We start from the raw sequence: 6,127 nt of genomic DNA on the forward strand, positions 1-6,127 counted from the left end.
TAACCTCAGTAGAGCATGGTATGTCACTTTAGAAACTAAGATACTCATGGTAATAAAGTACTCATGGCAATAAGATACTCATGGTAACAAATCACGAGATATCAGCACGGATACATAACAAGCGACAAACCTAACATGCTATGGATATCAACCAGTGACATACCAAAGACAAACATGTTCATTGCTTGCAGTTATAAAGTACTATGCATATCCAAATGACGATATCATAAAAGATAAGTCAAGAGGTACCCGCCTTCATACGCATATCGTATCAACCGTCCTCAACAAGTCCAAGAGATCGCATCCAACTCAAATCCTTCACATCAATTTAATCCAAGAACACATAAACTAAGTCTATAATCCATTAGATTAGACTACACATTTATCAATGCTAACCACTCACCAGAATTGATGGCTCCACCAATGACGTATAGCTGGTATAACTCTCTGCCAGCGTAGATGAAATCACTGTCCCTCCCAAATCTGAGGACTTTACAGTTGCCTCGCGACCGAAACATCCTCCTGTCGATAACAGTGGTCAACACTAAGAGAAATTACTGCCCAACCAAACCATAAACTCTAAATTAGCAATCCCACCCCCAATCATCAAAATACTGAGATGAGATGCACAAATCACAACTGAAATCCAGCAGTAAAATAATCTCCCTTACCACTTTAACCACTGCTAGGGCACGGTACAACAAAACGGGACCACAGGAACGACTTGAATGCTCTACTTCTGTCCACGACCCGAAGAAGAAGATCAGTGGTCGGAGAGAACTCCAATTCCAGTGACTGTCCTAGAGGAGAGCAGCAACCACGACCGGTAGTGAAGAATCAGAAGGGGAAAATGGGCTTAGTGGTGGCTGTCGGCATCGGAGTGGGGCGTCGGCTGAGGCTAGGGCAGAGGAGCGGCGGCGGCTGTGAACCCAACTAGGGCACGGTCCTCTCCCCCTTTGGCCGTCACCTAGGGCAGAGGTGCGGCGGTGCTCGGGTGGCTCGCGGCTAGGGCACAGGGCAGAAGAGGGGAATACAGCCGTGAAGACAGCTAAAACTCGCGGTGGCCGGCGGCAAAGACCTAGGGCACAGCGGCGGCTTGAGTACCGGCGAGGAAAAGTGGCGCGATCGGGAGAAGAGAGGAAGATGACCGGCGCTGCTCCGTGCGTCACCGGCGGCAGTGGCGATCGGCACACAGATCAGAGGGGAAGGAAGGTAGCTAGGGCAGAGGAGGAGAGGGGTTTGGCCTCACCGAGAAGAGGAGGAGATGAAGAGGGGGAAAACCTTCGTGACCGGCGGTTAGGGCATGGAGGAGAATCGGGCGGCGTCGGGGAGAAGAAGAGAAGAGGGACGGGGTTGGCTCGGCAAGGAAGAAACGGCGACAACGAGCAAATAAAAAGAAATAAAGAAAATAAAAGGAAAAGGATATATAAACATTTCCTCACTTAAATAGGGTAGCCTAAACAGGCTTTTCCGGATTCCCGTTTTTATCCCCGTCAACTCGTCAGTACGAGCTCCGAAAAATTCCAGAAAAATTTCCAAAATTTCCAGAAAAATCCCTTATTAATATTCTCCTATTTTCCGGTATTTTACAAGGAGAACGCTCTACCATACATGAAACAACACACTGCCATGATGTGGTAGCTATCTAGCACCTCAGATACTGACTGCAGGAGAACACTGTACCACGGATGGTCCCGTGGGCAGTCAGGGTGTGTAACTGTCATTGTCCGTAGGAGAACACTATACCACGAATGGTCCTTGGGCAGATAAGATACGTAATAGTCACTGTCTACGGGAGAACACTCTACCATGGATGGTCCCGTGGGCAAACAAGATACATAAGTGACTACTATATGTGGGAGAACACTCTACCACAGATGATCCTGTAGACAGACATGGTATATACATATACCAAGCCATAACGATAAAATAAGAAGTAACAATTCATTTGATCACAATGCTCTTCAAGCTACCCTACTATCTAACCTCACTAGCGTATAGGCATGAGCGTAAATAACAACCAAGGGTCTAGTAGGATACTCGATATCCTATACTATGGCATAATCTTACTAATGTATTGGTATAAGCCTACATAACATGCAAAGATCTGGTAGGATACTCGATATCCCACGGTATGATATAACCTTACTAATGTATAGATATACAATAGACAATGACATCCACAAAATACTAGTCAGTCATTTTTATCAAAAAAAATACTAGTCATCTAGTCATAATATCTCATCTAACTCCATGGTATCATCATACAAATAATAAATAACGGAATCAAGATCAAGTAATCCTAGATGTTCATTCGAAGAGAATAGCCTAGTGGAATGCGCTACCCCGCTGCTAGGGAGTAATTTTCATCAAGTATAGGTAGGTATAATCTAACTAACATATATGCCCTTACACAAGTATACAACTATACTACATACAATATCAATAACCTATAGACACAAGCCTAAGTATATAACCATACTATAATATAAATGCATGAACATAAGCCTATAACTAGATTATGGCCTGGTAATATCATGCATGTATAACCAATCCAATCAGGAATAAAAACAAGATAACATATATAACGAAATAGATCAAAATATAAGGACAAATAATAAGGTATCAAATTCAGGAATAGATCAAGAGTAGAGTCAAAGTAAGCAATATATCTCTACTACCACAATAATAAAATAAATCATGCACCAAGCACAAAGGTCTAAAGAAATAAGGTAAGAAATACCCGTCTCAAATGTAAGTCGCGCTAAACATTCTTCAAGTCCAAGGGTATACTTCAAATTGAATCCAAACCCTGCAACATAGAACACGTATTATAACCAATCTACCATGAATAAAATAACTAAACCCAATCCCTCAATTGATTAGGAAACCTTAATTGAAACCACCTAATTTATCCCACAACACCTTCACAACCAATACCTTCTCCTTCATTGATGTGGTGAAATCACCGCAGTGGGCACAATAGAAGAGTGACAATAGCTCTACAGGGAGTCTAGTGGCTCTCATAAGGGTTGATGTGTCACGCCCCGGGGAAGTCCCTGTCCGAAGAAATTTCGGCAGCACCTCCCCTGTACAGGTGACAATTTGAAACATTTCTACAGACACAATATACATCAACCACAAGCGGTTGGAACATACACACAACCACGTAGTTTATATGCAGCCTACTCGGCTGATACCACAAAAAATATAACCACGCAGTTATATGTAAATCTAACAGCCCACTCAGTTGTACCAAAACCAATCACAGCAGAAATCTAATAGACAATACATACAACTATAAACGAAGACTGCTAGCCGGCTAGGCTTACACCACACAACAAAACAACACTCCAAAAACATAACTGGAACACAAAGCGAAATACAAAAATTTCATATACCAAAAATGCAAATAAATAAAAGCGGAGATAGGTCTTCTGATGTGACGTGGGGATCGGCAGACAGGATACTCCAAGCGACTCCATAACAACCTGGTACCTGGAAAAGATAGTGTCCACGGGGTTGAGTTCAACAACTCAACAGATACCAGTTGACATGTACAGTAAGACATAATAGACAGTAATAACTATGGAGTACATCCTCCTGGACAAAAGCTGGGAGAATGCACAATAAAAAAGGCTGAAGAGAACTGTACTCACTAGGGCCTACTATCAGAATAGTCAGGTCGTCAGACCGAGAGTATCATAAATCCTGTATGCATGTCAAACATATGCATCCATCCAAATGCAGCATATTGTTGGTTGCTACTCGGAAAACTTATAGGTTCCACTGTACAAAAATTTTGTACAAAGGTCTGAACCTTTTCCTAGCTACCATGTGTTCTTTTAAATTAAATTTTGGATCGCCTGCGGAACTTAACACGTTTGATCCAAAACTTAATCTATTTGTTCTTTTAGGTTTTGACTTGGATCTCCTGCGGAACTTAACACGTTCGACCCAAGTCTCTTTAAGTTATTAATTCCATTAAATATTAATTTCCATAAAAGGTTCTCAGTACTGACGTGGCGAGGCACATGGCCTTCTTGGATATGGGAGCAACCACCACCGACTAGACAAAACCTTTAATAGAAAGCTAATATTTAATTTCCTAAAATAACTTTATGTTAACCAAAGAGAACAATCAAATCACAAGGAAAAGAAAAAACAAAAGAACACAACTTCGAAAAAACATATTCGAAATTCTAGAACGTAAGCCTCTTGTATTTGGTATTATTTCCATAAATAACTAGCATGATGCGAAAATAGAAATTACTAGTTATACCTTGTAGAAAAACCTCTTGATCTTCTACCGTATTCCTCTTCTAACCTCGGACGTTGTGTGGGCAACGATCTACCGAGATGAGAAACCACCAACCACCTTCTTCTCCTCCAAGCAAGGTTCGGCCACAAAGGAAGAACTTCACCAAAGAAGAAAATCAAAATACTAACCAAGCTCCAAGAGATGCTAACTTTCTCTCCTTCTTCTTCTTCTTCTCCAAGTAGTATCCGGCCACCACAAAAACTCCAAGAGAGATGAAGTATTCGGCCACCACAAGAGGAAGAGAGGGAGAGGGTAATGGCCGGCCACAACACCAAGGAAAAAGGGAGAGAAAACAATAGAGGTTGTGTCTCATGAAGGCACCCCTACCCCTTCTTTTATATTCCTTGGCCTAGGCAAATTAGGAAATTTAATTACAATAAAATTTCCTTAATTTTTCTTGACATGAATTAATTGAGAAAAATAAAACAAAATTTCCCAATTAACTTGAGATGGCCGGCCACATCATTGGAAACAAAAGAGGACAAGTTTTAATCAACAATTAAAACTTCCTAATTTGTTTCCGGAAATTTTAAAAATAAAATTTCTCTTTAAAATCTCTTCATGGTTGATAAAAGGAAATTTCTATAATTTTAATTTTATCAACATGTGAATAATTTTTAAAGAAAAAAATAAAACATATCTCCAATCTACAAATAAGGAAAGAGATCTAATCTCTTTCTTTAATCTTTTGTAGATCTTTTACAAGAGAGATATTTTAATTTTAATTCTCTTTAAAATATATCTTCCACATAATAATAAAAATTAAAATTAAATTTCTTTTTAATTTTATTTGGGGTTCAAGCTAGGGCCGGCCACCCAAATTTATACCTAGGCCGGCCCTAGCTTGTTTCCCAAGCTAGCTTGGCCGGCCCCTTATTGGTGGGTATAGAAGGTGGGTATAGGTGGGTATAGAACTCTACAAATAAGAGGCTACAATAGGGACCGAAAGGAGGAATTGGTTTTGGTCTCCCGATAAAATTAAGCATCCCGTGTTCGCCCCGAACACACAACTTAATTTTATCAATAATAATTCATTCCACTAGAGAACTATTATTGAACTACCGCACGAATCTCAAATTACATTTTTGGGCTCCTTCTTATTATGAGTGTGTTAGTCTCCCTGTGTTAAAGATATCGAATGTCCATTAATTAAGTGAGTTATTGACAACTCATTTAATTAATATCTAAGTCCAAGAGTAGTACCACTCAACCTTATCGTCATGTCGGACTAAGTCCACCTGCAGGGTTTAACATGACAATCCTTATGAGCTCCTCTTGGGGACATTATCAACCTAGTATCTCTAGGACACAGTTTCCTTCTATAATCAACAACACACACTATAAGTGATACCATTTCCCAACTTATCGGGTTTATTGATTCATCGAACTAAATCTCACCCATTGATAAATTAAAGAAATAAATATCAAATATATGTGCTTGTTATTATATTAGGATTAAGAGCACACACTTCCATAATAACTGAGGTCTTTGTTCCTTTATAAAGTCAGTATAAAAGGAACGACCTCAAATGGTCCTACTCAATACACTCTGAGTGTACTAGTGTAATTATATAGTCAAGATAAACTAATACCTAATTACACTACGACCTTCTAATGGTTTGTTCCTTTTCCATTTTGGTCGTGAGCTACTGTTTATAATTTATAAGGTACTGATAACATCATCTTCTGTATGTGACACCACATACTATGTTATCTACAATATAAATTAAATGAACAACTACAAACAAATGTAGACAATTAGACCAAATGTGATTCTTTATTCATAATAAATGTTTACAAAGCTTA

At 39.5% G+C, this 6,127-nt stretch overlaps 1 long non-coding RNA gene across 1 annotated transcript; it reads right to left on the reverse strand.

Moving 5' to 3' along the window:
• Window positions 1–266: 266 nt before the first annotated feature.
• Window positions 267–873, reverse strand: LOC121993902. Its single transcript, XR_006115471.1, has 3 exons — window positions 672–873; window positions 404–522; window positions 267–316 (listed from the first exon to the last, which is right to left on the reverse strand). It is a non-coding gene; the product is annotated as an uncharacterized LOC121993902 (long non-coding RNA).
• Between the last annotated feature and the right edge of the window lie 5,254 nt (window positions 874–6,127).

The sequence above is a fragment of the Zingiber officinale genome, chromosome 6A (assembly GCF_018446385.1).
Source record: "Zingiber officinale cultivar Zhangliang chromosome 6A, Zo_v1.1, whole genome shotgun sequence".
In the NCBI taxonomy this organism is placed as follows: Eukaryota; Viridiplantae; Streptophyta; class Magnoliopsida; order Zingiberales; family Zingiberaceae; genus Zingiber; species Zingiber officinale.